Below are 8,870 nucleotides of genomic sequence, written 5' to 3'. Positions count from 1 at the left end.
GCAGAGCGTGCGTCTCCATTTATTTCTATGCAGCCGCACGCTCCGCTCCGGAGTGCCGGCGCCAGAGCTTGGTTTTAACCTGCGAGACTCGGCCGTATCTCGCTGTGTGTGATCCCGGCCAAAGGTGAAAAGACAAGTGATCTAAATTTTGTAAAAAAAAATATATATAATAAATTTTATTATAATAATAAATTTTATTTCTATAGCACCAACATATTCCGCAGCACTTTACATTTCAGAGGGGATTTGTACAGACAATAGACATTACAGCATACCAATATTCACATAGATCATAACAGACACCAAGAGGAATGAGGGCCCTGCTCGCAAGCTTACAGTCTATGAAGAAAAAAAAATTTACAATTACGGTATTTTTCATTAACTTTTTTGTTCAGAATAATTACTTTTTTCAGAAATAAAAATCTTATTCCACCAAATATTTTGATCAATTTGCCCTTTTGTTTCCCCAAAAAAATGTTTTATGGATGTATATGTGTCTTCCATTGGTGGCCTAACACCTTGCATTGTTCATGCTTGTATGGCGGAAGCAAAGCTGAACTTTGGGATCCTGAAAAATGTAGCAAAAAAAGCATGAAAAAAAGCAATGTGTGAACATAACCTTAGATGGTAAAAATTGTGACAAGAGAATAGAAGAATGCAATAATTGTACCAGTTTCTCGCTGAGCGGCATGATGACAGACACATTGGTCTGCTGCTGGGTGCCAATGACCGTGTTCATGTACTGCACTTGGCTTATAAGGCTGTCTACATTGATGGAATAGAAGTTGGAATTGGTTATCTGCAGCGTGCTTGTCATAGCAATATTCACAATATCATTTTCCTTATCAAACCACACCTGGACCATTCTGATGCCACCATCTTGGACAAGAATAGTGCGAGGAAACAGGAAAAACACGACCAGACCACAGATTAGGAGGCACAGCAGAACGGAGAGAACGACGTAAAGTTTCGTTCTCTGCGGCTGCAGCCTTTGGTCGCTGTATGGGATTAGTGCAACCAGCTCATTCACTTGCTCTGTTGGAATACAGCCCGTGCCCTGGCACGATGGGCAGGTAATGCTGTCACGTCCTGTAAACTCAACGTAGGGAAACTGCGCGATGTCTTCCTCTCGGTCCTTTCCATCCAGCAAGTCGTCATCGTCCTCAAGATGCGAGTTGCTAGCCTGCTTCGAGGACGTCACATGGCTGGTATAGGTAGACATAATAGACTCCATGTTCTGTGTTCAGCATCTCCCTGGGCCATTAATTAGAGCTTGCACCCTGGACCAACAAACATAAACATGGCTGCCTCCACACAGCAACTCTGGAGTAGAGCATTATATATGATAATTACATCTAAATGCATGTCTAATGTTAATGAGGTTTTCTATTTTCATATATAATTTGGGTTAATGCTTGTAATGCTTTAAAATACCAAAATAAGCAGTACTGCCTATTGGAGCCACTGCTGCACCAGCACCATTTCTCCACGAGTTTACAAGACTGCAGCAATGATGTCGCATCTCTTACAAATGGCTGCTGACCCAATCACTGAGCTCAATGGTCTTGTGTTGCCCACCTTGGCATACAGCAGCATGGCAAACGCGTAGCGCATCCAAGGGGGTGGAAGTTTTCCAATGTATGGAAGCAGGTTAGGTGCCGAAATACACTAGCGGCCAAACTAAGCTGTTACCCAGTATTCAGACAAGATTACTTTATCCTCTACTTCCCATTGGGGCTTCTTGAGTATAACATCTGATGATTCCCCCACCTAACACGTCCCCTGTTGAAGCACGGCGAAACATGCTTTGGGATGGAGGAACTAGAGGTAAAACCATGTGCGTTATCTTTTCTCACTGCCTATTGGTTTTATGGGTTTGTACTCTGCAGCATTCCAATGCATTGCGGCTCATGAATTATCACACTATCTTAGCATGCGAGATGATTAAAGAATAACCTTGTGCACTATGAATTTTAAAGGTAACAGGTCAGGTCATATTTTCAACTCAAACTAATGGTGTATATATATAGGTCATGGTAGAACAATAACAATGAGCCATGTAGTAATCCGATGCGTTAGTGCAGAGCAATAAAACTTGGAAGCCACCAGCAAACTAGCCTGGAAGTGCACTCGGGGTGATTATGTACTAAGCACAATACAATAACCAAACCTTAATGCATGTGAATCACGGCGTGGCCGCAAAATTGCAGTTATATTAGTGTCTGACAAGCTCTGGCATTTTAGAGACAGTATAGATTGAAGCTGTAGTCAGGGACCAGAGCTGGAGATGACACTAGTCCGGTGTCACCCCCAATCCGGCTCTTCCCAGCACTGCTTCCGCTGACTGACAAGTTTCTCTCTTGAATGTAGTCTAGCAAAGAAAAACCTATTTAAAACCAAAATTTTATTTGATATGCATATCAAATAAAATTATGGTTTTAAATGTTTTTTTCCTATGTTGTACTCTATTTAATTGACTCCTGAGTCAGTGCTTTTTTTAGTCTCCCTTGACTGTACATAGGAAGAGACTGGTGATGAGCGAACGTGCCTGGATAAGGTGTTATCTGGGCATGCTCGGGTGCGGAGTGTGCTCGAAAAACATGTGCGAGTCCCCGCAGCTGCATGTCTTGTAGCTGTTCGACAGAATGAACACATGCAGGGATTACCTGGCCGGTTTGTTAGGCAATCCCTGAATGTGTTGTGGCTGTCAGGATTTCCCGGTATTGCCGATGAGCAGGGGCATAACTACCGCGATCACAGTGGTCGCAGCTGCGACGGAGCCCGGAGTGCTTACAGGCCCGCTCGTGAGTTTGCATTTCGAAGGTGAGCTGTGTAGTGGGAGTGTCAGGGGAGTAGCAGCCACTTGGAGCTGCAGCCGCTCATTGGCTGTGCAGCTCCGTGCTTTGATTGGCTGCCAGGCTGCAATTGACCTGACACGATGTCTGTTCTGTTCGCACAGGACCTGTGATGAGGTCACAGGAGGGGAGGAGTCAGGGTCACATGATCAGGAGCCTCAGTGTGTGCAGGATTCTGCTGTGCTGGTTGTCATGGTGCTGGATGAGGGTAAGTTTATGAGTGGGGTCAGGAGGGGCTTAACAGGGTGGATGTAGCAGAGCCGTGTGTATACGAAGTGTATGGAGCGCAGCCGTGTGTGTATGAGGTGGACGGGGAGGAGCCGTGTGTGTGTACGAAGTTGACGGACAGGAGCCGTGTGTGCGAAGTGTAGGGAGCGGAGCCGCGCGTGTACAATGTGTACGTAGCGTGTAAGAGGTGTGCGGAGCGGATCCACATGTGTACGAGGTGTGCGGAGCAGAGCCACGCGTGTATGAGGTGTGCGGAGTGGAGTCGCATGTGTGCAAAGTGGACGGAGCAGAAGCATGCGTGTACGAGGTGTACGGAGCGGAGCCGCGAGTGCACGAGGTGTACAGAGCGGAGCGTGTACGAGGTGTACGGAGCGGAGCCGTGCGTGTACGAGGTGTACGGAGCGGAGCCGCGAGTGTACAGAGAGGAGTTGTGCATGTATTTTGGGATGGGGGGGCCCATTTGAAAGTTCGCACCGGGGCCTGTAACTTTGTAGTTACGCCACTGCCGGTGAGAGTGGGGAGTCATGTGACTATGCAGGCAATTTGCATGCGGAAACGTGGCCAGACATGTACGGCGTCAGACAATACAAGTGAATCGTCAGACATCAGGTACATGGAACCAGAATTTAGCCAGACGTATGCAAATCTTCTATTTGCAGCCACATGACCGCCAGCCACACTGCAGAATCCCGACAGTATGCACACTGCACACTCTAAGGAGTCACAGGTACTTAGTCACATAGAATGGCTGCTGACCTTTAGCAGAAGACACTCAGCCCCTTTAAATAACGTTATTTTACTTGCCACGGTCTCTTTTTGCTGGTAGGCTAACAAGTAAACGTGGAAGCCTGAAGTATTCAGTGTTATGTTTACTTTGTCCTAATCTTCGTTGGCTCGCTTCCTGCACACATGAGCTGTAGCCCCCACAGTCCCTGCACGCCCCACACATGACAGCACGACGCCACCAGCGCGCGCGTTCTGCGCCTTTAATAGGCAGCGGGAAGTTACATGTTGCGCATGCCCAGTGTCCTTTCTCAACTTCCTGCCAAATAGTGATCCACGGTGGGAGGCGCTGCTCCCTGATGTGGGCGGGGTGTAGGATTCGGTTACGTCACGGGCGTCGACTGCTGAATCAATTAACCCTCTAGTCCCTGGAGTGTTTCTATTTGATGGATGTCAAAGAGAGGGAGCTCACCAGTGACGTCACCGTATCTTCGGTGTACACTGTACACGGAGGTTGCGTGTGGTCTGCGACCTCTGGTGCTCGTGTAGGAGAGCTGCGGTCCCGAGGCTGCAGGTACTGGTAGAGTATAGGACGTGCTACACATCAGCGGTGGGGAACCGCACATGACATAAGAACACTGCACTGTGTGTACGAGTGATGTACAGGTAACTGTGCTGTACCACCTGCTAGTCCTGATAGGGGCAGAAGAGTTTTCACTTTTCCCCTCTGCTTTCTGGGAATCATAGCTTGTTTGTGTGTTTTATGAGTTTTTCTGATAATTATTCTTCTATAATATCAGTTGCCGTGCACCCGAGAGTGGATGCCATTAGTACGACCATCATGATTGGAGGTCGTGTATGACACAAGCACAGAAGCTTACGTACGAATGCAGAGGTGCTGCAGCAAGGGTCCGAAATCGAAGCGCCCCCATGGGCCACTACACGGGCGCCATTACACAAGCCATTGCCTATGGACCAAATGTGGGTGACAAATAGAAGGACACACACTCTGCAGGGCCGCCGACAGTCCGGAGCGTGTGACCCCTCTTCCGGGGCGCCGACAGTCCGGAGCGTGTGACCCCTCTGCAGGGCCGCCGACAGTCCGGAGCGTGTGACCCCTCTGCAGGGCCGCCGACAGTTCGGAGCGTGTGACCCCTCTGCAGGGCCGCCGACAGTCTGGAGCATGTGAACCCTATCCACTCTTCTGCTGTACATATACTTTTGTCATGTAATTGCACCCTATAGTGGTATCATAGCCTCAGAGCTGGTGTTAGAGGGTGCCTCGCCATATCCCATTAGTTATCCTACAGCTCATATACAAAAGACTAATTATTAAAAGATACTTTATTACTTAATTGGTTAAAAGATTATATTGAAAAAATTTTGTGGGGAAAAAATGCTGATCATACTTTTGAATCCAGCCAATAATGGATGTATCAAGTGAATTCCAACGCCAGGCAGGGAATAACAACCTGTTTATCCCTATAGGGCCCTATAGCTCACCCCTGCCTGACAGCGGAGGTTGGCACCCTCTTGGAACGCAAATGGCGCCCCCCGCTCCACGGCGGCTTTCCCTAATCACCCTGTTGAATCCTTTCAATGGAATACCACAATTAGGAACAACAGATGGCCGGGTTCAGTAAATTTACAGTCAATAATAGATACCCCGCACCAAAAACCACCACAAGCAGAAAAAATAGGTGAAAATAGTAGCTGAATACAAAATTACTTATTGGGGCATATAAAGAGGGAAAATCACTGAAAAGTCCCTATTTAATAATATCCCTGCCTAACAGCGGAGCTTTTTCACCCTACGTTGTTCTGGTGCCCCCTCTCCACGTAGGCTGACCCTTGCAACAAAATCGTACCTCACAATAAGCTGGAGGGAGTTAATCCCGTGCAACCGAACCACCTGTTGTAAAAACAAGGGCACCTACTCAGAAGAAGATGGCAACTTTGGGAGTGGTACAAGATGGATCATCTTAGAAAATCTATCACAAATCACCCAGATAAGTCATTCTCTGAGAGACAGGAAGATCGGAAAATAAAATCCATTGAGATAAGGGTCCATGGCCTCCTGGGCATCAGCAGGGACATCAAGAACCCACTAGAACGAGAACAGGGTTTGGACCGAGAACAAGTCCCACAGGACTGCACAAAATTCCTGACATCACAAGATAAGGCAGGCCACCAAAAAGACCGACTCACCAAATCTCTGGTACCAAAAATACCTGGATGACCAGCCAATGCGGAGCAATGAATTTCAGACATTACTCTCTTCCTCCACTGGTCAGGGACATACAATTTTCCCATAGGGCAACGTTCAGGTTTGTCCTCCTGAAATTCCTCCAGGGCACGTCTCATATCGGGTGAGATGGCGGAAAGAACCACACCCTCATTTAGAATGGTAGTAGGCTTGGTCACAATAAGAGAATCCGCAAAGAAACTCCTAGAAAGGGCGTCCGCCTTAACATTCTTAGTGCCCGGAAGAAAAGAGACCACAAAATTAAAACACGTGAAAAACAAGGCCCACCTAGCCTGTCTAGGATTCAAGCGTTTGGCCGACTCCAGATAAATCAAATTCTTGTGGTCGGTGAGGACCACAACTTGATATCTAGCTCCCTCCAACCAATGTCTCCACTCTTCAAATGCCCATTTCATGGCCAACAATTCCCCACGTCATAGTTACGTTCAGCTGGGGAGAATTTTAGAGAAAAGAAGGCACAGGGATTCATTTTAGAAGTCACCGGATCTCTTTGGGACAAAACGGCTCCTGCACCAATCTCAGAAGCATCTACCTGCACCTGAAATGGAAGTGAGACATCAGGTTGCCGTAGAACCGGAGCAGAAGTGAATCTGCGCTTAAGCTCCTGAAATGCCCAGACTGCCTCTGGAGACCAATTCACCACATCAGCGCCCTTTTTGTCAGATCATTCAGTGGTTTGACAATGCCAGAAAAATTACTTATAAATTTACTTGGTGAATGTTTTTCCCAGCAATATGCGCTCCTGAAGGATGATGATGGAACTTGACATTTAGGTTCAAGGATGAATTTTATTTTTAATTCAAAATAGCAGTCGAAACCGGTTGTATTCTAAGAGTCTTCCTCAGGTATAATGTCAAGAACAACTAGCAGTAGCCGTGGAGCGTGCCTACAATGATCCTAGATTCCTCAGCTTAGCCGGAGAGCTAACTAAGCCTACAGCAAGAAAGGGGAAATCTAAACTGCCCCAGAGCAGACCCCAAAGGAATAGATAGCCCCCAAACATATTGTCGGTGAGACAAGATGAAAACACAAACACAGGTAGGAAAATAGACTGAGCAAACGATGGGGCCCACACTGACTAGACAGGGCAGGAAAGGAAAGACACTGTCTGCAATCACGCAAAACACCCTGCAAAAAGTCCAACACGTCTGATGCAAAAAATACTGAAGTCGCACGACTTCGCCCACTATATCAGCACTCTGGTATATTCTCAAGCAGAGCAAAAAGAGGCCAATCTAATAAGGGACAAAAACAAACTGGCACAAGCAGTAACATATGGATGGTGATTCAGCACAGCCCCATCCGGAGCTGGCTGACCCACACAAAACTGAAATAGCAAAACCAGATCAAATGTAAACAGAATAGCAAATAAACACTTAGCTGAACATGCAGGGACTGAGCTGAAAACTAAGACCTCAGGAGGCAGGAAGAAAATCACCAGCAGGGATAGAGGGAGTCAGCTGTCTTAAATCCCAGTCTGAAACCCCAGATCTCCAATCGTCGTCCTCATTATCAGGTGGCAAGCCTCTGTTAATAAGATCAGCTCCATTACCTCCAGTAACCACCAGAGGGAGCCCAGAAAGAGAACTCGCAACCCCTCTGTCAATTTGACTAGCTACACTACCTTCAGTAGTAACCAGAGGTAGGCCAGAAAGCGAATTCACAACAACTCCCCATAGGCAGACTCCATAGTATAATGCACTTCCCATAGGCAGCCTCTATAGTATAATGCAGCCCTTAATATAATGCATCCCCATAGGCAGACTCTATAGCACAATGCAGCCCTAATATAATGCACCCCCATAGGCAGCCTCTATAGTATGTCGCCCTTAATATAATGAACCACCATAGGCAGACTCTATAGCATAATGCAGCCTCATAGGCAGCCTCTATAGTATAATGCAGCCCCTAATATAATGTACCCCCATAGGCAGCCTGTATAGTAAAATGCACCCCCATAGGCAGCCTGTATAGTATAATGCACCCCCATAGGCAGCCTGCATAGTATAATGCACCCCCATAGGCAGCCTGCATAGTATAATGCACCCCCATAGGCAGCCTGCATAGTATAATACACCACCATAGGCAGCCTGCATAGTATAATGCACTCCCCATAGGCAGCCTGCATAGTATAATGCACTCCCCATAGGCAGCCTGCATAGTATAATGCACTCCTCATAGGCAGCCTGCATAGTATAATGCACTCCTCATAGGCAGCCTGCATAGTATAATGCACCCCCATAGGCAGCCTGCATAGTATAATGCGCCCCCATAGGCAGCCTGCATAGTATAATGTGCCCCCATAGGCAGCCTGCATAGTATAATGCGCCCCCATAGGCAGCCTGCATAGTATAATGCGCCCCCATAGGCAGCCTGCATAGTATAATGCAACCCCATAGGCAGCCTGCATAGTATAATGCAACCCCATAGGCAGCCTGCATAGTATAATGCACCTCCATAGGCAGCCTGCATAGTATAATGCCCCTCCATAGGCAGCCTGCATAGTATAATGCACCTCCATAGGCAGCCTGTATAGTATAATGCACCCCCATAGGCAGCCTGCATAGTATAATGCACCCCCATAGGCAGCCTGCATAGTATAATGCACCCCCATAGGCAGCCTGCAGAGTAAAATGCACTCCCCATAGGCAGCCTGCAGAGTAAAATGCACTCCCCATAGGCAGCCTGCAGAGTAAAATGCACTCCCCATAGGCAGCCTGCAGAGTAAAATGCACTCCCCATAGGCAGCCTGCAGAGTAAAATGCACTCCCCATAGGCAGCCTGCAGAGTATAATGCA

General features: G+C 47.4%; 1 pseudogene; it reads right to left on the bottom strand.

Annotated features, from left to right (window-relative positions):
• Positions 1–496: 496 nt before the first annotated feature.
• On the bottom strand, positions 497–1,278 carry LOC141099001 (transmembrane protein 106C pseudogene; annotated as a pseudogene).
• Positions 1,279–8,870: the final 7,592 nt, after the last annotated feature.

Source organism: Dendrobates tinctorius, unplaced genomic scaffold, assembly GCF_039654945.1.
Source record: "Dendrobates tinctorius isolate UK_male_01 unplaced genomic scaffold, ASM3965494v1 ptg000097l, whole genome shotgun sequence".
Lineage (NCBI taxonomy): Eukaryota > Metazoa > Chordata > Amphibia > Anura > Dendrobatidae > Dendrobates > Dendrobates tinctorius.
The sequence above is the reverse complement of the archived record's forward strand: the minus strand, read 5'-3'. Positions and strand labels throughout refer to the sequence as shown.